The 12,859-nt window shown below is 42.7% G+C and overlaps 2 pseudogenes across 1 annotated transcript; one reads left to right on the top strand and one right to left on the bottom strand.

Moving 5' to 3' along the window:
* Positions 1-212: 212 nt before the first annotated feature.
* On the bottom strand, positions 213-2,082 carry LOC147617997 (uncharacterized; annotated as a pseudogene). The gene has a single exon (XR_015262287.1). The product of XR_015262287.1 is annotated as an uncharacterized LOC147617997 (transcript).
* LOC147617996 (uncharacterized) lies at positions 2,031-4,509 on the top strand (annotated as a pseudogene).
* Positions 4,510-12,859: the final 8,350 nt, after the last annotated feature.

The following is a 12,859-nucleotide window of genomic DNA, read 5'->3' as shown; positions in this document are numbered from 1 at the left end:
ACTTTAAGATGGAACAAGCCACATTTACAAAAAGAGCCTTGAACTAAGAATTAAGTGGGTTTTTCAGCTCCCCACTTCTATAAAACTTACTTTGTATCATTCTAAACGTTCCAAAAGCTGAAATACCAAAGATGAACTTACTTTTTATCATTTTAAACATTCCAAAAGTTGAAATCAATCATGATGATGTAGAAAACACTGCCAACATCCCAAAATGAAAGCCAAGTCATACATATGAATGATTAAATAAGCCTATAACAAGTGAAGCCATCAAATTGCACCACGTTTAACATTATACCAAACATCCAAGAAAGATGTCAAGCTTGATTGTCCCAAGGATATCTCATTGAAATATCTATCCCAAAAAAAAAAAACATGTGCAACCCAAGGAGACACTGAGATATCTATCCCAAAAAAAACATGTGCCAGGGCAAACTTACATGCATCACACATTGAACTATATGTGCTCTTCCACTTCATGCACTCTTGTTCCCTTTCTCCTCTGCTGGTGTCTCACATACACCACTCACACCGGCTCAGCCTTAACTGGTCCTTCTGTCTGATATAAAGGGCCATAAGCCTCATATGACTTATTAGACATGCACTCTTGAATTTTCGCAATCCTCTCCTTTGCCGTCACCAGCTTTTCTTTTTCTTTCACCAGCTTCATACATGAAAGTGGCCAAAACCACAGCCTAGAGAGCCTTGCGACTTCTGCAGAGATTTCCAGGACCTCATCTTCATAGGCTTCAAGCACCAAAGCGGCATGCATTTCCCGGCTGCGGCCGGAGATAAAGTACACCTTTTTCTTATAGTACAGAATGCAGGGTTCAGACAGTACCTTGTCTCGGTCAGGGACATAGTACCGCGTCTCCTGGAGAGCCACCAATGACTTGTCTTTGTCTTTCACCAATGACTTGTCTTTGTCTTTCACCAATGACACGCCATTAGACCCTGCCACTAAAAGCTTGAACCAAAAACCTACATCACTGAGATCCCTGCCTTTATTCTCAAATCTGGCATGAATTTCTGTGAACTGATCCATTATATACTCTTCTGTGGCGAGGAGGTTGGCATGCCGATACTCAGTTGGGCATGTCCCTCTGAGGTAGAGACACTTCTCAACATCCAGGTGATATTTATCTGGGTGGGTACTCATGAGCTTTCTCAGAGCCTCCCTTATCTCCTGAGCGCTTGGAGGATAACACATCACAAGTTGACCTCTGGTTCTGGTATCACTGTTGGAAATTAGCCTGGTCCCCACCAAGATTACCGTGACTACCGTGACGCGCTTACCATCAGCTTGCTTCTTCGCCCATGAAACTAGCTGTAAAACATCTGCTTCAGACAGCTTATCAATATGGTCAACTATGAGACCAGCTGCTTTCGTCTAAATAGTTTGACCCAGAAAGACAATTCGCTAAGGATTTCCAGTCCTGACTCAGGACGCATCCATGACATAAAACTGAGACGAAGACTTTTGTACCTTTCATTGATAGTCGCCTGTATGGCTTTGAAAGACTGTTGTGCAGCCCCGTCAAGATAAATTGCTGCTCCCCTATCCCTTGCAGCATCACATAACTGTGTAGTCTTACCGATTCCAGGACATTCAACCATCATATAGAAAACTCCATCTGGGTCTTGGTCCAGCAGAGCTTTAGTATCCACATTTGTAGAAGGGATCCACACACGGTCCCCATGATTCATGCTTGGGGCATCTCCCCGGCATGCCAGATATACACAGTAACCCTCATTCGCAACCACCACTGTGAAAACAAGGCCCAGAACTGAACACCAGAACTTCAACCTGGAAGTTGAAGATGAGAGAGGAAGGCCTGCGGAGGAGGATGGGGTAGAGGAAGATGTGAGAAGTCGACGGAGAGAGAAGGCATCCCTGTGGTGAAGCATGCCTGTGGTGATGTGGGGCGCATCCCGGAAGCCACCCCCCTGTGGTGAAGCATAGGTGTGGCGGGCCGAGGATGAGAGAAGCCGAAACTGGATACGACTGGAGGTTAGAATCCGCCTCATCAATGGAGAATGAGAATGAGATCTCGACTCTGCAGTTCGAGGGTTTCGGCCGGTTACAGACCGCCATTGTGCCCAAACAATAAATTGAACCCACGTCGGATTTGGGCAGTTTAGGATACACCAAAAGCTCCTGCCTTTTGCACGCCTAGTTTTGGCAGCTGACTCAGCGCCAAATCCTTACAGTTGGTCCGTCAGCTTTGAGAGGGCTCTCATATTCCCGGTACTTTATATGGATTCGAGATGACGGGAAGGCCTCATGTAGGGCATACATGTGTGCACCTTAGAGCTGGACCCAGTGTTGCAACCAGTGCAAATGGGCGGCGCTACGACAACGTCGTGTAATGATGCAGCATGTGGAGGAATACGGACAGTTTGATCCCACCATTATTGATCAAGTGGTTGCACAACATATTTCATCGGTAAATTGATCGTAGTACGTGGATGTTTAAGGACTGTGTGTATCTTTAAATTTATATGTGGGCTATGGTTCTCACAGGACTCCAACATTGGGGAAGCGACAAGAGTCCTGCAACCAGTTAGGCGGGTTTGCATGCGGTCCAACCAAGTGGCGGGCACTAAAGGTTTGCAAAATGCTATGCCTATGGCTCCTGATGTGAATGCCAATAAATATCCACACGTGGAGATGCTCGAACAAGAGATGGATGACATGCTCGAGGTAATTTTTGAGGCAAGTGATCTTGTGGCCGAGGGTATGAAGCAAGAGGCTCGTACACCCTTATATGAAGGCTCGAGGATTTCCCGTCCTGAAGACAGTTCTTACGTTGCTAAACCTTCAAGGGTCATTTGGTTGGAGTGATAAAAGCGTCACAGAGCTACTCAGGTAATGTGTGTGCATGTTTTAAACAAACGACTATTGCATCTTTACAATGCTTGCTCGATGTTCAACGTGGTGTGACGTGTAGGCTTTTGAAGAATCACATATTGCCGTCTCAGAATACAATGCCGAGCTCCAGAGATGATGCAAGAAAGATACTCCGAAAGTTGGGCGTAGACTATAATTCCCCACATGCTTGCCCCAACGACTGTGTCCTCTTTCAAAGGGAGTACAAGGACTTGGAAAAATGTCCAAAGTGTGGTGCTTACAGATATCGTAAAGATCTTTGAGGGGAAACTATGTCGGAGAAGGTCTTGAGGCAATTTCCACTAATACCGCGCATTCAACACATGTTCACAGGTGCAAATCAATTGCAAGCCTTATGTCTTGGCACTCCCAAAATTGCTCCACGGATGGTGTGCAACGCATTCCTACAGTTTGCATGGCATGGAAACAAATCAAACAGACTTGGCTAGATTTTGCAAAAGAGCCCTCGGCATTTGCGGCTTGGTTTGGCAAAATGGATGGAGTTAATCCGTTTGGTCAGTGCTCGACAACATATAGTGTGTGGCCCGTAGTTGTTGTGAACTACAACATTCCACCATGGTTGACGACAAAGAAGGGGCATTTGATATTCAGCTTGCTAGTGCTTGGTCGTTTACAAGGTAAAGAATATGGATGTGTATCTACAATCGCTTATAGATGTGTATCTATAATCGCTTATAGATGAGCTAAAGGAGTTGTGGTCCGACATCAAGGTGGAAGACAAAAGCAGGCACGTATTAGAGGCATACTTATGTGGACTATGCATGACTTTTGTAGCTATGGGGAGTATTCAGGGCTTGTCACTAGTGGCTACCATGCATGTCTAGTTTGTGGGCCAAGACTGGATGCACGGAGGTCACGTGCACTTAAAAAGATGATATTCTAGGGCCATAAATGTCATCTCTCAAAGCCACATGAATTGCGTGAAGGATTCATCGGGCGTCGACCTCCACATATGGTCGCGAGAGACATTGGCAAGCCATGAAGGCGCTTGAAGAAGGGCTCCCCAATGGGATGAGGAGGTATTCTATTCTATTCTATTTCAACTACCTTATTGGACAAGTCTTTGCATCAACCATCTCTTGGACCCAATGCATATCTTCAAAAACGTCGAAAGTTTGTTGTGGGACCCATCAATGGTGCAAAGGATTCACATGCAGCAAGAGCAGATCTGCAAGAGGTTGGAATCATGGAGCCACCATGTCACGTAGCCTGTAATGGCACGTCGGATTGCCCGTAGCGGCGGTCGAGCTCGATCGGACACGTAGACCACACGTCGGAGTATGGGTGGCGAAGGTGTCCGGGGTTCAGGGGTGAGGGCGCCCGAGTCGGAGTACCTGCTAGTAGCCTTGATCACATGACCCCATTAGCAACGTACTCTCTAGACATGACTAGTGTTAGACTCTGGGAGCGTAGCCTCGCCAGATTTCAATTTTCACTTTTGCGAACGTCGTCTTGCTAGAGTTAAAGTTTTTGTTCGGACAAATTTGTGTTTGTTTTGTAGTGACAAACAAATGTGTTCTTCTGTAGACACACCTTCTCTGCAGTGTAACCACTCAGGTCTGAGTGACTTGGTCCTAGTTCGAAGTGAATTGAGGTAGCACATGTGGTGATCACACATTTGGTTCAGAGAGACTAAATTTAAGCTGTGAGCATAGACTTATTATTGACCCCATCAAAGTCACGTAGTTTGGCTTTAGTGTAAATCTAAAACTGCGGTGTGTTTTACTTGGGCTAAGAGGACCGGCAGTGGCATCAGTTGTGTCCAAATTAGACGAAGTGCTTATCACGAGAAATCAAGGTAAGCCTAATTGAGCCGTAGTGCTCATAACCCTTCACAATCTTTTAACAGTTGCTAGAAGATTGTGATAAACTTTGGCAAATGAGAACCATGTACAAGCGTAGTCTTGATGTGGTTATGCCTTGTGTCCAAACAAGTTGCTTACTGTTTGTAGCAACAAGAGAGCCTTGGCCCGTAGAGGCAAGCTGGCCCTTATTGGTAGTAACAAAATAGTGTCACTACTTGGGCCTAGAGAGTAGTGACTAGTTTGATTTAGTCACGTAGATTGCCTTGTAAAAGTAATCCCTAAGATGTGTATTACTTGGGATAAAGGGGCTAGCAGTGCTGCTACTAACAGTACTCAATTGAATGGTTTATCTAGGAGTACTAATCTGAGGGATTAGCATACGCCTAGATAATAATAGCAGATTTAGGATTGATTTGTAGAAATCAAGGGGTATAGTCTTGAGATATAATGCTCAATGCCCTTTTAGTAGAAGTTGATCGAAGAGAACTGTTCTTAAACTTACTAGCATGGTTTTCTCTTCTTTTCTTTTTATTGCCATGCGTCGACATCCCACTGCTCGAGAGTTTATGGTGATCTTTCGAGGGGGAAAGAGCCTTTTTATATGTCACATCAATTGGTTTGGTGGTAATTTGATGGTATGGGACATCAAATTCTCACGGAATCGATTGTAGTCTTGGTGGAATGGGACGCCAAGGCTTGTGCATGTAACTTGACTCTTTGGCAGGTCTGTATGTACACTTGTCTGTAGTGATAAAGTGTGCAAGATAAAATTTGAACTTTGAAAATTACCAAATATAGCCATAAGTTGGGATAAAACCCAGTTACAGAGTTCGGAGAAGCTCTAGGTAGCAAGACCATGATGGTGTACTAGTGCTAATAGAGTGATTTAGTTTCAGAGTGATCTAAATCTAGAGGTTAGTAGTAAGACTAGTTTGGTTGGACAGTTTCATGCATGGGGGACGCCCTATAGCATTTTGCAAGCGTAGTCTTGCCTATGTTCAACATAAGTGTGCGATTGTGAGCACATTTTAGTTGCTACCATATGAATTTGGGAAATATATTACTTTCCTACATAAGCAATTGTAATATTGCATGACAGGCTATTTTGCTTACAAAGTTCATGTGCGTGTAAACCCTATAAGTCATATGACCCCTGGGGAATGAGTGGAGCATTTCTAGGATTTAATAAGGTTTTACATGGCAATAGTGAGTAGTATCTCACTCCAGACGAGCCTGGTTGTTGTTAGTATTGGATCCGACATATGTAGTGTACATAAACTCGGGCTGAGTTAGGATAGGAGGCTAAGCCGAAGAGCTTAGTGGTAAATCCTACTGTATTTGGTGAGTTTTGACTTAACCGGAGTGTTAAGAAGTAAACTCAAAGTTTGGGGCTGAACTGGAGTGTTCGGAGGCAGACATATCTTTTGTTAAATCAGAGAATTTAGCAACAGATGAGCTTGGGGTGAACCATGGTACCCAGTAAACATTCCATCGCAGGAATGTTTTACAACTTTCCATAGATGATAGATGAAGACCATGTACTTTACAGAGTTAAAGTACATAGGTGGTGACTTCGGCGTCACATTTTTTGTAGGAAGTCACCAGTGGTGTGGTTAGGTCAGCCGAGACTCCATAAGACCTATGCACTAGTTTTTAAGTTGACCTCTATGATAAGGACGTCCAAAAATTCGTGTTGTAATACCAGAGATTGTACTGCAATGTGCAATGGAGGGGTCAATTTGTGTAGTCCAGCAAGTGACTTAAGCATCTTGTTATAGATGGTTGTATGGTACTCCCACTCGGGGGAGGCACGCCATTGGGTACGGAGTTACTCACAGACTAGTATGGAGCTACTAGTGTGATGACAGTGATAACGTAGTTACTTACTACTAATACATAGCTGCTAATAAAATTAAGATCCTCGAGTGAAAGATACTCTAGATCAACATTTTAAATTACCGAACCACAATCCAGAACCACAATCCATGAGTATCGAGGTACTCATAAATATGTTGACGTTGCTCAAATCGAGGGACCGATTTGTTCGATGGTATGGAATAAGCAAGTTGAGTGGAGTAACTTAAAAGTTACACATCACTATTCCTAGTGAGTTGTCAAGGTCATCCGTAGTTTGATGATCCCCTCTACCTATCAGATTTGTTCGATGGTATGGAATAAGCAAGTTGAGTGGAGTAACTTAAAAGTTACACATCACTATTCCTAGTGAGTTGTCAAGGTCATCCGTAGTTTGATGATCCCCTCTACCTATCAGATAACATTCAATTTTGCAAGCCCTGGCATAGTGATTATGAGTTTGGTGTGAGATATGGTTATGAAGTTCTTACCAGAGTACTCATTTATTTGTCATCGGTTATAGCTTGGTAGAGATTGCAACCTGTGATGGGTAGGTAGCTTTGCCGCTATAATGAGGAGGCAGCAAATAATGTTCTCATAGTTATACTTCATACCAACACCAAACAGGGATAGGATGAAATTCCTAAGTTCGTCATCACGAAGTACTGTGATGTTTGCATTTATATTGAATGTATGATGTAATGAGACATTGGGCTTGTGTAATTACCATCAATTATCTAGCAACCTATGGCTTCGCAGCAAGCTCAGTCATTATCTGTGGATTGATAATGTGGTTATTAGTAGTTTGGAATTTTTCTTGATAGATGGTACAACCCACCCAAATGATTCATAAGTGTGTAACCGCTTATGAAGGGTAATAATATGCAACAACGAAGCACTTTGTTACAAGTGTGAAACCACTGATCTGTTGCAAAGTTTATCAATAGTACCACCATATGTGCGTAGACACTATACCACATCTTCGTTGTTGCAAGATGTTTAAAAGTTTCTTGGAAGGACTCAAGAATATAACATATGATATTAAACACGGTCTAGATTTGTTCTTGGACCTATGACACTAGCGCGTAGTCCGCTTGAGAGTAGAGTTTTTTAGGACAAAAACCTTTCTTGAGGGAAAGGAGGGATATCCTCAAATATCACATAAACTCGAATAGTTGTGTGAGTCCAGACAATACTTGAAGGGATGTGTCTGGTAATAGCAACAAAGAGTTGTAAGTGATTGGATGTAACTCTAGACACCCGTAGTGGTGCAAGAATCTTTATCAAACATCTCCACATACTATATGGTCTGCCCGCAGATATAGTATGGCATAAGAGATAGAAAGTTTGATTGTTATATTTGAAGGGAAATTTTCAAAACTTACATTTACTCTGAATTAGAGTAGAGTTTAACCATCCGTAGATTGATGGTAGTTAGAAACTCAACAAGATTCTAGAGCATATGCTTGTGCAAAGATGTTACTCTAAGAGAGAAAGTATCTCTCAGCTTTGGAACTAATCCTTGTGATGCATGATTAGATTGGCTCTAGTTTATTTCTCCTATGGCCGTAGAGCTTTCCAAGGAGAAGTTTTAACAAGTTGGTGATGCAACATGGTAGCGTAGTCTACAAATATCTAGTAGCATAGTCTGAGAACTTGCGCTACTAATGTGCTCTCCCAGTACATTAGCTTCTGTGCTAATGACATGCAAAATCAAGGCATGAAATTTGCCTTGGGGTTTTGGTTGAAATACCAAATCACGTCTTGCGTGAGTACTACTAGACATTTGCTTACCAATGACTTCCCCAGTTTGTTTTCGAGGACGAAAACTCTTTAGAAGGGGGGGTAATGTCACGTAGCCTGTAATGCACGTCGGATTGCCCGTAGCGACGGTCGAGCTCGACCGGACACGTAGACCACACGTCGGAGTATGGGTGGCGAAGGTGTCCGGGGTTCAGTGGTGAGGGTGCCCGGGTCGGAGTACCGCAGGCGGCCGGGTTAGTGTGGGCAAGCAGGCCACCACTATATATGACCTGGTCATGAGGTGTTATCCTCATTCTCATATATGGCTCTCTTGAGAGCATGCCCTCTATGGTTGGGTGGTGACCACGAGCTCCTTACCCTCTCGGCTATGGCGGAGTCCATGGCGTCGTTACGTTGGCGTAACACACCATCTCTAAATTTCACTTTGTTGCCCCTCTTTGGCACCTTCTTAAATCATTTTAACCAGCCCCACTGTCTCTAAAGGCTGCCTCAATCAATATTCATACATCCACTCCAAAGTCGGTAAGGTCATATACTTCGTGTGCTTGGGCTTTGTTCATGCAAAACATGGTCTTCCTCTCAAAATGCACATATGGAGGACACCAACACATCTTGCCCTGCAAAATTCAGGATAAAGAAACCATACATCAATGCATGGAGAAGTAGCCAACAAAAATAAAGTACATGAATGCATGGACAGGCCAGTAACCAACAAAAAAAAACCATACATGAATGCCTGCACAAGTAGCCTTTCACAGTAAAGTACATGAATGCATATACACGTGGCCTCTCACAGTAAAGAACATGAATGGATGTACAGGCATCTTGTCAATTGATGCGTGCATGCACAGACCTATAGTCTCTCACTATAAAGCCAAAAAAAGAAAAAACTATACATGAATGCATGTACAAGTAGCCTCTAACTGTAAAGAACATGAATGCATGTACATGCATCTTGTCCATGGACAATGTCACCCAAGTTACCTGCACCTATATTAAATCATCTTTTTCTGTATGATTATTAGGTAACAAGACTTTTTACAGCTAAAATTTCATACAACAAATGATTTAATTCAATGAGGAAAAAAATATTAAAATACCATGAACCAAAAGCACGTTGTGGGGATGAAGAGTTTAAGCTAAAAATAACGGATGGGTTTATGGTTGGTGAGGTAGATGGGGTTTAGATACAAGTTCTTTATAGTGGCACAGTTGGTGGTGAATCTTTGCAAGTGAGTAATCTGTATGCCTGCACAAGAAATTAAAAGAAGGTATACAAGTGGTTTGCTTTCAATACATAGAAACCAATTAGTCCGGGCTCTCATCTTGACACACATACATCAATAGTTGATTACCTTGTGAGCGCGGAAATCTATGATAGGCAAAAGCACGTAATTCAAATTAAACTAGAATTAAATTGCAATTATAAAAAACTGAAAGAACATTAAAATAGAACACTGCACAAATGCAATTTGTTCATAATCGACAACGATACAAAAATTTTAAGAAATGGGATCTTGTCAAGTAAGAATAATGGAATTAATTAATTATTTTTATGTATGTGCTAAAACCTTAAGGGTTAGATAGTCAGGAAAGGTTTTCATTGGGCACTATTGAGCTCTAATATGTTAATTATGATTTTTGGTGGATTTGAATGCATGAAAGGACTTATTTTAAGTGATACAATTCGTCTAAGCCTAAAAAAGTAAAAATTAAGTCGCTTTTATAAAAGTCACATTTACGGCTATTTGGAGTATAATTTTGCAGTTCTACTAGGCTTATTCTGGTTCTTTTGAGTACCTGGATGACCCAATTCGGAGTTGGGATGAAGAAGTTATGGCCAAAACAAGTTTCTGCCACCTTCAGGATATCACGACTCTAGACAGCACAACTCTACAGTTGATTAGGGAAGTTTTTATGTTGATTATTTCTTAATTTACTAGAAAAGCTATTGGCCCTCTACTCCCTTTATTTCTTCTGAGCCTTCTCTGAAGGAGTGGCAGATCAACGGAAAGTTGATTGGCCCTCTACTCCCTTTATTTCTTCTGAGCCTTCTCTGAAGGAGTGGCAGATCAACGGAAAGTTGATTGGTCACAGAGTCAAGATCAAGAGAGTGGAAGTGAAATGGCTGTCTAGGATGGTAGAAAAGTGGAAGAGGGTAGATTGCAGGGTGACATTGTATTATTGCAAATTGAACAAAAAGTTATGGAAAGCTTCAGTGTCTGGAAGACTCAATTTATTGTTGTGGAGGATATTGCACCACAAACTGCATATCAAGGAGCTTACTGCCAGATGGGGGGAAGGTAATCCCATGTGCCCTTGGTGCAAAAGTGGGAAGGAATCATTAAGGCATTCTTTGTGGGATTGCAAAGTAGTACATCATGTATGGAAAAAGGTGGAGAAGTTCCTATCCCAATGTGGAGTACGTGATAAAATTAATTGGAGGCAGGCACTACTTGGCATGAGGGTCTAACTCCCCCCATATTACATGATATGTATATACATCTAAAAGGGGGGACGTTGCTGTGGGGGCCCAGGGACATCGGACCACATTGAAGTTTTAAAGTTAAAGATTAATGGATAATATGAGTTAATTAGAGGCGTGCACTACTTGGCATGAGGGTCTAGCTTCCCCCCATATTACATGATATGTATATACATCTAAAGGGGGGAAGTTGCTGTGGGGGCCCAGGGACATCGGACCACATTGTGAATGTATATACATGATTGGACTGCTAAACCCTAACAAAAATTAGCTTTGCAGAATCAGAAAGAGAGAGAGAAAGTGGGGGGGGGCGCACGCGCATGCACACAGCTTACCGAGATAAATCTCGCCAAACGCTCCGCTTCTGATCTTGCGCACAATTCTATACCTGGAGCCTACTCTCGGATCCATGTCTATCTCTCAGTTACCTATTGTGGTGGTTTTTAACAGGTAGCAACATATAGTACGTAGTGGGATTCGAAAACATCTCGATTTGGAGAATTAAGATGGTCTACCAGGGATATGATGGATCACCGAAACCCAAAAAGAGAGGCAGTGGGGATGAGGGAGAGACTCTCTCCTTGATTTACGTAAGCTCTACAATATTGTTAAAAGAGAGAGAGAGAGAGAGAGAGAGAGAGAGAGAGAGAGAGAGAGAGAGAGAGGCTTTTAATGTCATAGGAACAATCCCAAGAGACCACAATGATCTATCCAACGAGAGGTGAGATTTGAACACAAAACGTGCCAAATCTCACTTCCATGAACTTGTACAAAACATTGCTTCAAGATCAAGAATATTACATAGGGAAAAACTTTAAATTAATCTTCTTCATGTTGGTGGTTTACCAAGATTGACCCCTTGCTCGGATCCCAATAGTCTCCCACCCCAATCGCATGCCCACCCATCTACATACCAACAATCAATGTGAGAGAGATTAGCATCCACCACCCTCTTATCCAAACGTGAGAAGGAGAAACTCCGAAAGGTCTCGCTAAATCCTTCCACATGCCAAGCATCTAAAATCCTTAAGGCAAAGGATAGTATCTCCCAAGTTGCTGGCTTAGCACCCTAAATGGTGGCTAAGCTACCACCCCGCCTATCCTGTAGCATGTTGAAGTCTCGTCCCATGCACCAACACTCAACTGTGGGTAAGGAGTCTCCAATCAGCATCTAAATGTTAATTTGGCCACCTGACCGGCACATTAGGAGCATATACATTAAGAAATCCAACCTTGTCCTCTCCTATGCACATAATCATCCACTCTGCTCTCTAGGGCACTATGATGCCTTTGTCCTTTTAATCACAAAGCACAAGGTCTCCCCAATAGCAATACATACACCTCCCTAGGCACCAGATGTGATGTCCTCGTGCGACCTAGGTACAGCTGCAAAGATTACATATCACGTGAGATGTGTGTACGTCCTCGCGACCTGATCTTGTCGATTTGAGCCGCCTTTGTCCCTACCGTTGTGGTGCTCCCTTTCCATGTTCTATCGTGCGCCCATTGACGCCACCGTCAATTGGGCCCCCTTTTCTCCCTCGCGTCCTGATCTTGTCGATTTGAGCCGCCTCTATCCCATTCTCTTTGCTTCCCTGTCACCCTCTTCATCCCTTTCTCCAACTGTGCACACAGACACCTTTCTTGCCTCTCTCCCTCTCTCCTCCTTCCGCACCCACACATACAAACACACACATAAACTCACACACACACACACACACACACACATATCAGTGTCATTCAATCGTGCAAATTTGTTGTCTTGGGCGTGTACTCTCATCATCGTCCTCAAACCACTAATCTCTCGTCGCACTTCAAGGTTAGTGTTTCCCTTTTGTTGATGTGTCTGTTTACTAATGAAGTCATTGATTGCTAATCAATCTAACTACACACCACTTAACCTTCACATTAATGCACTAATACAAAGAAATATTCATTTAAATGCACTAATTACCTACATAATAATTAGCATTCTTATTAATGCACTAATCCATGCACTAATCTCATATTAATGGAGTAATTCAAAAAGGATAATTACCA

This window comes from Cibotium barometz, chromosome 36 (genome assembly GCF_041138505.1).
Source record: "Cibotium barometz isolate CiBa-2024 chromosome 36, ASM4113850v1, whole genome shotgun sequence".
Taxonomy (NCBI): domain Eukaryota; kingdom Viridiplantae; phylum Streptophyta; class Polypodiopsida; order Cyatheales; family Cibotiaceae; genus Cibotium; species Cibotium barometz.
The sequence above is the reverse complement of the archived record's forward strand: the minus strand, read 5'-3'. Positions and strand labels throughout refer to the sequence as shown.